The sequence below is a fragment of the Dermacentor silvarum genome, chromosome 7, assembly GCF_013339745.2.
Source record: "Dermacentor silvarum isolate Dsil-2018 chromosome 7, BIME_Dsil_1.4, whole genome shotgun sequence".
Lineage (NCBI taxonomy): Eukaryota > Metazoa > Arthropoda > Arachnida > Ixodida > Ixodidae > Dermacentor > Dermacentor silvarum.
In genome coordinates this window covers 75,622,110-75,634,321 of record NC_051160.1, presented here as the reverse complement: position 1 = coordinate 75,634,321, position 12,212 = coordinate 75,622,110, and positions in this window count along the sequence as shown.

Genomic DNA, 12,212 nt, shown 5'->3' with positions numbered 1-12,212 from the left:
GACTTTTTATGCCTATGAAGATACTGCGGTGATCAGTAAAGTAGGGAGACTTGCTTGCAACTCGCAGCCGGGCCCAACTCTACTCGGCTAACGGCGCCAATGTCTGCTTTCCGGGCTCCGTAAAGGCCTAAATATAGTCCGACGTAGCGTGAACGCGCGCACACGTTATGTCACGTTGGCGAGAACGACAGCGGCTATAGTTCGACCTATGGTTCGACGTACTGGCGCCGCCAACGTAACCGGATGTGCGGCCAATGCGCTCCGATGCGCCCGGCGTCAGGTGACGAAAGCACGCACGCACGCACGCACGCATGCCGATAACGTGGGACTATAAACACGTCTTAATGCTCTCTCGTGGTTGGACCTCTAGATCTCAAGGTGAAAACTGTTGAGTCACCGACGGCTGCCCGAGGTAGTGTAATGAAGCTTTCATTTCAAAAACTAGACATGCGAGACGTGAGCAAGTTTGGGCTTAGCGCACGTACAAACTAAACAATACCAGCACACAGCGCGAAGGCGCAAGGGCTAAGAAAAAGGAACGTTACCGCATTTTGTCATTGTGCCAAGTAATGGTTTTATAAAAGCGGCATTACAATCCATGCAGTCGTTCCTATGACATGGATCTCACGACTGACTGACGTGGTAGATTGTACAACTTAACCGGTACTTGCAAGAAAAATGCCATGAAATTTAGTTTCGATGATTACCCGGCCGTCATAATTACCCTGGAAATGAGGACGCGAATAAGGCTGCTCGGGTGTCACACGTAGGCGCCCACTATACATCCCTGATCCCACTCTCAAGCACACACGCTGCAAGGCCACTTTTCCATCTGGCCCATACACTTTCGTTAACGGAGTGCAATACCACAGTCATATAAGGCATACCAGACTTTACAGAACGAACCCTTCTTGGCATATGGAACCTCCGCTATGAGGAAACCGACGCGAAGCACCTCTGATTTGTTGGCTGTGGCGGAGACTTGCCATCACGAGAGCTTACTCGGCGCTGACTGGAAGTTCTGACAGTCCTGCGTGTGTTGTCGGTGGCTTCCAGGAGAAAGGACCACCTATTGCGCCACTGTCCTCGATTGGAGATACAAAAATAAATCTTGTCAAAGCACGGCGGTGACTAGATGATCGTCCATTGTCTGTACAGACGCTACTGGAGCACCGTTCCCGCCGATCATAGGCCCACAAGGCAGTGAAGGTGCCTTTGTGCTTTTTTTGAAAATGACTGGATTGTGTGAGCGACTTCGCCAGCGTGGTACTGTGCGCGCATGGGCATACATTCACAGCCTTCACATCTCTCTTTTTTTGCTATTCCTCTGTTCTCCTCAGGCCGCGTAAAGTAGCAAACCAGACGTTTTTCTGGTTAACATCCCTACCTTCTCTCTTTATTTACTCTGTCTCCATCTCTCGCTCACTTTAATGCTTTCCTTCGCACGAAGGAAGATTCGTTCGTATAACAACGGAAACTAAAAGGGCTGGGAAATCTGGTGGGTTTCCGCGAGCATATTTCAGAAATGTAAAACGGTATACCTGCTTACGCGTTGCTTCTTTTCTGATACCATGAGCAAAAAGGCTATATATAAAATCACCGAGAGTTTGCCTGGGTAAACCGCTGATTCTAAGACACATATTCATGGCAACGCTCTGACTCCGCATCGTATTGCTCTCGTATAGTCGTGCTTACTACTGGTTTATTTTTTTTATGTTTCGTTCTTCTAATATAGTTTCTGCGTCGTCCGTGGATCGTTGTCTACTATATATATTCTGCTTAAGTTGATGCAATAATTTATCTGAAAAAACAACTGCTGCATGCTACAATTTACCATTATGTTTTATTAAGATGTCCCTCCGGCAGCTATCATCGTGGGACACCTGATAGTGCTACCTATTTTTTATTTGCTCAACTGTTTAACATTAATGCAAAAACTTAAATAAAAAGACGGAAAACACGGAGTGACGTGCACCCACGAAAGCCAGTGCAGTTTCCAAAGCAAGCCATCACCCAGCAAGAGCAACGTGATGGAGTGGCCCTTGTCACTGCCTCCTTTTTCCTCGCACATCGTAATATGTCTCGGACAGGACTGCGCGTGCAAGAAGCCAGGCTTACCTAGCTGCTTCTGTCCGACATCGAATCATTTTTATTTGCTCGTATTGTTAAGTTACCGTATTTGTCACTGTTTATCGATCGCTGCTACAGTCGCGAATTGGCACTGATGGATCGTAGCAACCGAAAACGCTCAGGAACAGCGGCCAATAATCCATTTTGTTAACAGGGAACGTAATCTGAAGAAAAAAAGTGGTGTGGGGTTTTTGATGCGCCACATGCAAGGACACGAAGCGTTTTTTCAGCGATATTTAATGTTTGCAGTCGTCGTCGTGGTTGCTGTCGTTGTTGTTGCTGTTGTCATTGTCGTTGTTGCTGCTGTCGTCATGGCCATTTGGAAGGCCATATAGTGATACGCAGCGCTGCAGCCGACGGCATGCTTATTGTAACAGTACAGAGCTTGTTCACATTTATCACACCAAAGGGTAGTTTGATAGACAGTTGGTGGCTTTGGAAGTCGGATTTGAACATACGAACGCAAGATAGAAATACCGTGAGGTAGATTCACATTCTCCGAAATCATCCTCACTATCTGCCTATTCCGGCCCAGCAACACCACGTAACGCAATTTCACAGACTCCACCGCTCAGATCGCTGGGAACTCTTGCTGTTTTCATTTTCTTTGCCACTGTACATGCTGTCCGCAACATCAGAAGTAACCATGCGGGTAATGATTCCTTGGACGTAAGGAAATTTATTGCAGTTTTGTTGGATGAGAGTGTGTTGGGTTATTAGCGTCACTTTTTCCTCGTTTTGGTTCGACGAAACTATCCGTCGTCTGCTTAGACTTCGTCTCTGCAATTAAAGACTTTAATTAGTTTCCTGGCGTGCGTTCGGCCCGCATTTATTGCTTTTTTACAAAACGTTAGCAGTCTAGCTAGGCTATGGCGTAGATGTTAGGGGTCGAGAAGAAAGAAAAATTAACGCACCTGGAGTCTCACAGGCACCTTTCTAATTAGAGCAGAGGCTCCTGTACGCTGACTGATAGGTGGTTTTTAATTATGCATCGGTGACAGAGCCCCATAGTACCACGGTTTCGCAGAGGCGTACGTCCGAGTACGCACGTTCGCAGAAGTTTGGTCAAGAAGCCTTAATAACTGCATAATCACATTGCTCTTTCATACCAAATTATCTTTATTATTAATGTTAATAGTATTAATACTATCACCATCTAGTGAGCCTTTGCGTATTTTTCAGAATTTATATAAGGGAAGCGGGCGGAGAAAACAAATATATGACGTACATCGAATGATCGAAATACGGTTACATTAGCTCGTGAACGTCGTTATTACGTTTCGTAGGTCCACTACAAGTCTACTTTATACGATTTTCATAATTGTATTGCTAGCTTTCCTGCAAGACAGTTTGCTCAAGGACACGTAGTCAGCTTCTCAAACCGCCTCTGCAAGCACAGTTTGCTTGATGAAACCATGAAAAATGTAGACGGGGCTCTCACAATAAATCCATACGCGAGAGTCAAGCCCCAGCATCTGCATTGAGCACTTGTTCTTCATTCTAACGTTGACCGGTACCGCCAAAAGTTGGGCAAGTGTGCCGTGCAGAGAAGCAGATCTGCGAATTTTGAGAAATGTGGGTTATAATGGTGGTTATACTAGCCATTCAATGTTACCGAAGTGGCCTATTTCTAAATACTTTCTCTTACACCTATACTAGATTGCTCGTCCCAACAAACGAAAATTTCCATCGTGGAAGCATGATGCTCGCGGCGACTTTTCTCGTAATATTGGTTACATCCACGTCAACCTCAAGCCGCGGCAATAATTAAGTGGCTGTGACGTTACGCTGATGAGCACGATATCGCGGGTTTCATCCCGACCACAGCGGTCGCATTCCGTTGGGGGGTGGAAATGCAAAAGTACTCGCGTGCCATGCATTAGGTTCACGTTTACGAACACAAGGTGGTCAAAATTAACTCAGAATCCCCCATTATACGTCGTCTCTCATAATGAGATCGTGGTTTTGGCACGCATAACTCCAATCTTGTTCACGTTGACACTATGCCACAAAGGAGTGCTCCGACGCGATTAGTTGCAGTTGACTTTATCCTGGCCTTTCGCGACCAGGTTGTAACGGCTTCTCGAAGGGCCGCATTTGCGAGCCTGACCCATCCGGTATCGAACGGATGTGTGGCGGAACGCTTTGTATACTGAATCGACTAGTTAGATCGCGAAGCCCCGAGTACGGTGAGCCGTTCCTTTGTCAATAATCTTAATGGTGCTGTTGCCTGGAGCTATCAATCTGAATCATTACGTCAATATAAGTTCGTGTAGCACCTGGCACGAGAATAGCACCCATGCCTAGAAGGGCAGCAAACTTCAACCATAGACCGTTATTTCACTCAAACTGGGGGCGCTTCAATGCTGGCTCTATGACAGTTTAAAGACATCTTAGCGTTCAGCTGTCGTGCCATGTCACGCTGGACTGTCATTTCCGATGAGTACAGCAGTGCCAACAAGCACTGAGTTTAAGCGGATTCTAGGACGGTTGGGAATGGAATGAATCCCTTTCTGTTTGTTAATGGTTGCTGGAGAGGAACAGATTGCACTAAAACGCCAATCAGTGGTAATGTGATCCGATGCACTTGAAGACCTTGTGCGAGCGAGCTAGTCGCTCAGACGAGAAAACGCGTGACAAAAAGAGAAGATACATTCGACTTACATAATTTAGAGCAAAAAAAAAAAAGAGTTTCGCGATCTAGCAACTAGAAATGTAAATCAGACTACATCGGTTGAGCGATTGATTGCTTTATGTGATTTAATGTGAAAAATCAACACATTGCCTTTGAACGAGGTCATAGTGTAGTATTCTGAATTCCGGAGAGTTATAATATGCATCAGAAGCTCTAAACATGAGCTTTATTGTTATACTCTCTTTTGCAATGCGCTCACCACCGGCAGAACTCGATACAATGGCTTCATTCTCTGCAACACAGTGTGGCATGCCGAACTCTGCGGATGCTTGAAGTTTGTATGCATTTTGAGTACCTCTAATTAAAGGGTTCCTGAAACATTTATGACAAATTTTGTAGTCGCGTAGGGGGCATTTACAGTAAAACATTCGCGACACAATTTAAGCGAAGCGTCTTATATCAAGAGAGCTACGAATGATTACACGCTACCCAACTCTTTAGCTGTGCTTTTTTTCTTCAACTCGTTCGCCGAACGATCGGGGCTAAGCTCCGCCTTCCCTGGCTCTGCGTCATGATGTGACGTCGTGTTGTCTATTTCCGCTGTCTCGGAGCCAGCTCGCGAAGTCTCTCTATCCTCTTTGGTAGCCGTCTGGCCGTCAATCTCCAGCAAGTGCTACTCAAGCAGGATGCGTTGCGAGCGCTCTGTCGCAGGGCCAAATGTGTCCGGTATTACAGTAAACGCAGGCGAGCTGGACGTTCTACTGGATTGGCGGATGCGTAAATTGAAGTCCCTCTGTATTAATGATGAAGGGGCTTCAGTGTAATCTTGAGCGACCTGAGCTGCCTGCATGCTGAAGCTACCTGGTGGCGCAGCGCTTAAGCAGCCAAACACAGAGATACTATTGCTCTAACCAAGTGTAAAACACTAACATATTAAGAAGACGTGTTCACCATTACGCTGCTGCCTGAAATTTACACCAGCAGCAAAAGAGAATGCGCTTCGTTACTGTTATACTAGCTCAGTGTTCGTCTGGTCGAGCTCTTCGCCACCAGGTGGCTGCATCGGGCAGGCGACTTACGTTTGCGCCTCCGCTCATCTGGCCAAAGGTTCAGGCCGCCTGCGTTTACCGGAATAAGGAACCGCTAAAAATATTGTGGTAGTGATCCTCCGGCGTGGAGTGACGGCGGCAAACGCGTAGATGCTGGCGCCGATCGGATACCAACATTCCCGACGAACTACAGGCCACTCCGCTCGCGCATTGCCCGGCAAAGGCACACGATATCGAACCTGGACATGTCACCAAGCGCTAGGTTTGGAGCCCACAATGCGAAAAGGGTGATTCATAGTTCTCGCGAAAAGAAACCTAGAGACCAGCATTGACCGTGCAGGTCGGGTCAACACGGGGCATGTTGTAACACAAGCAGACGACGCTTGCTGTTTGCCGGAAGTGCTTGAGTATAGTGTTAATTGTCCTTGTCTATTATCTTTCTGTTACTTTTTATAGAAACAAATTAACCAACATTCCAACTATTGCGAACAACATTTGTTACCCATAATGTTAGAAAAATTATCGAAGACGCAACCTGGTTAGCCAATCGCACAGCTCGCCCAACTGACGTCAATTGCGCTGACCTGCGTAGATTGTAATGGGGTGGCTTAAACTAAGGGGAGCGGCGCAACTGTGATCAGTAGCGATGCTCATCTTTAAACCCTTATAATAAATTACGCGCTTTAAGAGGAGAGCCTAAATGGGTCACTTAATGGTCACAAGAACCTTCCCTAACGACTGAGTACGTTTCTACAATATCGTCGATATTGTTTCAGGGTTCCTTTCAGCATCTGGAGGCTGCCAGTCACCTGTGAAACGCATAGACAGTCTACTTAGAGCCACGATCCTAGAGGTCGGTTCCTATGTCCACCTCAATCAATTTTAGAACAAGCTGGCTTTTACTAAATGTACCTCATTATAAATTGACTGATATTAGGGTCGTCAATATGTCGTGTTTCATGCAACTATAATAAAAGCATAGCAACAATTATTGATCATACGGTGCAGTTGTCCGGCTTCCCTCTCTCCCTCCCTCCCCCCTCCCCTCCCTTCATTAGCTGAACGATGGCCTAAGCCTGCTAAGTTTAGAATTGCCCGCCGTCTTATCCCCGGGAACAAGCTCAAAGACAGTGTGTATTGTTAGAAGCTCATTCGCCCACGTGTTCTTCATTGATCGATCAACGCTCGCCTTGACACGCACTTTTTCCAAGCCCGTTGTGCACCTTCTTTCGCTGATTTATTCAAGGTTTACAGTCTTTTCTGGGGCTCATGGTGGCCCTTACTATTCTTTCTATTTTTTATCGCATGCGTCTGGAAATATTCTCTGCCCTTTGACCAAGAAAATCCTTAATGATAGCTTTTCCCGGCGCCGATGTATAGGATAAATCTGGAAGACTAGCTTGTTCTTGGTCAAAGATTGATTTTTTTTGTGTATGCGTTGACGAGTAGCCCCTGCTAGCGATTAGCAACCGTTTTAGCTCTTTGTTGGAACGAGGACAATACTCAGGCCAGAGAAAACAACAAAAGAGATGAGGGGAGCAATGACATTTCATAACCTTTATTTCTTGAACACATGTCACGGTTATACAGGACGTGGGTCTTTCCTTTAAAGGGTCCCTCACCAGGTCTGGCCATTTTTAGCTGACAAGAGCAGTGTGTACAATGCCCGCTAACGAACGCCTCTTCTAAGTATTACACCGCTACTGCACCGCGGAAACAGGTCAAATTTCAGACTAAACGCCGTTTGCCCTTCTCCTAGCGGGTGCCCGTGCCGCCAGCCGGAGAGCCGACGCATATCGCACAAGTGCGCATACGTAGATCGCAGTGCTGTGACGTCGCTCGTAGTGACACGTGACTTCGAAAATAATTCATGGCAACATCAGCTATCTGTTTACTCTGTGGCTTCAATAGACGAATTAAAATTTAGAGAAATAATAAAACGTACGAACCGAATGTCTGCGTGTTTTTGTTCTACTTCGCACCGCAGCAAGAGAAATGTACTTCCGTTTCGTCTACTTGTTCCCACATCGTGCATTCACGCACGCTGACAACGAAATTTTGTCATTGTCCCCTGTGTTCCTGAGCGCGATCATGCTTTGTGATCCGCTTGCCTCTCCCTCAGTGTTCGTGCAGCACTGACTTAAACTGCTAGCCCGGTGTTCTCTTGCACAGGGCGGGAAATCGTGCGCTGCTCGATTCAAGCCAAACGCAACAGCTCGCGTTGGAGGCCGTCACCGGAAGTGCGTCGCGCAAAAAAAAAAAAAAAATCGAAAAAAAGAGAGGCGGGGCCCGTGACGTTTGCGTCACGTGATTCTCCAGCTTCGGCACGGGAGCACGCCGGGAAGGAAATGCGCTTGTGGAGGCTAGACAGGGCGAGGGGAGAGAGTGTCTCTCTTGGCAGTGGCGTTCCCCTCCTGAAATGATGGTTTGGCGGCACCGAAATATTTCTATATCGGCTACTAGAGGCAATTTGAAAAAAAAAAGTATTGCAGTTGAACGTTACGTAACCACTTCCAGCGTATAACCAAAATTTGCTATGTGGCCTGGTGAGGGGCCCTTTAAAATGAAATAAATTAAGATAGTTTTCTTTTTATTTTGCCTGCTGCAAATAGCGAAAATGTAATCCTTGAAGAGGGTTGCTGGAAGAGGAACGTATTACCTGCGTTATTTATTGAACTGCATCATTCAATAAATAAAAATTATCTGTGGAACTTTATAAATAATTTAGTGTCACATATTGCACTTTAAGAATTGATGCCAGTGAGTTATAAAGACAAATTCATTTATAACGAATTCCAAAACTAGCACCAGTTTTAGCGCCGAATACCTCGCAATAACTATGCACTGTTGTTCAACCAGCTTATTTACTGATAACCAGAATTTGTTACAAGTGAATATACCTTGAACTCTCATTGGCTAGAATTCGTAAGGTGAAACACTAAAATATTTTAGATTTAATTAGCAATATTTCGTGTATTGGCATTTAAATTTCTCATGCGCAATATATTGTCTGGCGCCCAGAGCAATCCTGTTGAAGGAGTAGATTTGTGTCATATCGTGTAGGTCATTTTTAAGGAATCCGATAAAAAATAAACAATATTCGTTGAGCGTTGGGCTTTTTGGTGCTGCATTAGAAATGTTTTCCAATGCAAAAACATAGAATGCGCACTCACCGCGTTGTAATATCTACTGAAACTTAATTTTCCTCAGAGCTGGTATCAATAAGTTTCGCAGCTTATAAACAGAAAAAAAGCAAAATAGAAACAACACACCACAGGTACAGAAAGATTGATCGAACATATCGCGCAACCTGCTAAACCCTCGGGCTTCTATCCTTCAGGAATGCTTGGGACATGTGTTCAGTTTCACCCATCATCGGAGAAATTTAAATGATCTGCTTCGTCATTGTAGAGTACCACTTACCTAGTTACAAAAGTTTGTGCCAAAGATGTTCATTCAAGAACGAGACACACATACTGGCAAATACACGGTGAATCAAGTTGGCATCAAAGCGGTTCATTGAAGACAAGCACAGACCGACGGGCGCACGCCAAATGTTCCAAGTCGGCATCCGAGAGTTTCGTTGAAGAGCGGTACATACTCACTGCCGCATCCACACTGACTCATGTCGGCGGGAAAGAGGTTTGTTGAAGACCGGCACATATTTACAGATTGCCGCATACTCAGTGACTCTAGTTGGTTCGATGGCTGGTTTCTAACCCTGTTCGCTCAGCACAATCAGCTTGATGCTCTAGCCATTCGACCATGGACTACACAGTAACCCGGGATGGCGGAAGGACACTTAAGTACAAGCATACATAGATGGATTGATAGATAGTTACAAATCCCACGGACAGTGCGTAAAATACCTTAAGATTGCTAACATGCCATGGTGCTCTTTGGCTATCTCTGGCCCATGCGCCATCAAAACACCATCCGTCGTCATTAAAATGTATATCTAAATGTGCACAAAGTATGCGCATACAATTGTACAATATATTGTTACGGGGAAAGAGGTTACAGGGATATTTACAATGCGGCCACTGGCATACAAAACATGCAAGATGGCAACACCAATCCGCGCGCCATCAGACAGCGTCGTCGTTTTCCGTACTGTCCTCACCTTCGTCTCGAGCAGTGCTTGGTAACAATATTGTACAAAACAGCCCTCCATTGATCTATATGTCTATAGTCTGTGTCTCTATGTCTATAGTCTGTGTCTCTATGTCTATAGTCTGTGTCTCTATGTCTATAGTCTGTGTCTCTATGTCTATAGTCTGTGTCTCTATGTCTATAGTCTGTGTCTCTATGTCTATAGTCTGTGTCTCTATGTCTATAGTCTGTGTCTCTATGTCTCCATCCGTCCGTCTGTCTCTATGTCTCCATCCGTCCGTCTGTGTCTATGTCTCCATCCGTCCGTCTGTCTCTATGTCTCCGTCTGTCCGTCCGTCTGTCTCCGTTCGTCCGTCTGTCTCTATGTCTCCATCAGTCCGTCTGTCTCTATGTCTCCATCCGTCCGTCTGTCTCTATGTCTCCATCCGTCCGTCTGTCTCTATGTCTCCATCCGTCCGTCTGTGTCTATGTCTCCATCCGTCCGTCTGTCTCTATGTCTCCGTCTGTCTGTCCGTCTGTCTCCGTCCGTCCGTCTGTCTCTATGTCTCCATCCGTCCGTCTGTCTCTATGTCTCCATCCGTCCGTCTGTCTCTATGTCTCCATCCGTCCGTCTGTGTCTATGTCTCCATCCGTCCGTCTGTCTCTATGTCTCCGTCTGTCTGTCCGTCTGTCTCCATCCGTCCGTCTGTCTCTATGTCTCCATCCGTCCGTCTGTCTCTATGTCTCCATCCGTCCGTCTGTCTCTGTCTCCATCCGTCCGTCTGTCTCTATGTCTCCATCCGTCCGTCTGTGTCTATGTCTCCATCCGTCCGTCTGTCTCTAGTCTCCGTCTGTCTGTCCGTCTGTCTCCGTTCGTCCGTCCGTCTCTATCTCCCATATCCGTCCGTCTGTCTCTATGTCTCCATCCGTCCGTCTGTCTCTATGTCTCCATCCGTCCGTCTGTCTCTATGTCTCCATCCGTCCGTCTGTCTCTATGTCTCCATCCGTCCGTCTGTCTCTATGTCTCCATCCGTCCGTCTGTCTCTATGTCTCCATCCGTCCGTCTGTCTCTATGTCTCCATCCGTCCGTCTGTGTCTATGTCTCCATCCGTCCGTCTGTCTCTATGTCTCCATCCGTCCGTCTGTCTCTATGTCTATCCGTCCGTCTGTCTCTATGTTCCATCCGTCGTCTGTCTCTATGTCTCATCCGTCCGTCTGTGTCTATGTCTCCATCCGTCCGTCTGTCTCTATGTCTCCGTCTGTCTGTCCGTCTGTCTCCGTCGTCCGTCTGTCTCTATGTCTCCATCCGTCCGTCTGTCTCTATGTCTCCATCCGTCCGTCTGTCTCTATGTCTCCATCCGTCCGTCTGTCTCTATGTCTCCATCCGTCCGTCTGTCTCTATGTCTCCGTCTGTCTGTCCGTCTGTCTCCGTTCGTCCGTCCGTCTGTCTGTCTATTACGTCGACTCAGTTTTCCAAGTTGTTGCCTAATAGCTTTTGAGACTAGGTATGTGCTCATGCTCTTCATACCATCATGGATGTTGCATCGTCACTATACCAGCTTTGTAAACCACCTCTCGCCATGCAGTCGTCTTTCCGCCATTGTCGTCATACAGTCGTCATTCATTCACTGTCCCACCGACGTCCTAATGTCATCGTGAGTTCTCATCGTCTTCGCTATCGCTACGCCCCTCGGCACTTGTTACGCGATTCATCGTCATACAGGATTCGTGCTACAGGCATGGTTACGCCATTGTCGTACACTGTCAAACCATGGTCCTCATAATTTGTAATTACATCTTGATAATATATTAGGTCGCCGTAATACATTCGTCATCACGCATTCTTTGCCATACTGCCATCATGATATCATCGCATTTGTTCGCTCGCCGCCATTTTAACTTTGTAACCCGACTCTCGTCTTGCTTTGTCGCCACGCCTTCGTTGTCACAGAGTGTCGCCATATCATTGTCTTCATGCCATGGTCGCCACGCGGTCGCTTCACTGCCGTTATAACTTAAATAACGTCAACCCATTGTCGACATGCTGCGGTCTTCATACTGACTTCGTCGATCCATCGACATCCTTCCGTCTCCGTCAATATATCGCAATCATGTTGTCGTCTTTAAATGAGTATGCAACCGTTGTCATGTCAGTCGTCATAGTGTTGTTGTCATTCCATCTCTATCATACATGTATTGTGATGTTCATGGTGGTGCCACAGTCTTCATTACATATTCGTCATCAGGTTCTTCGCAAACCGTCATCGTCGCGCAATTTTAGTCGTACAGTCTTCATGTCATTGTCC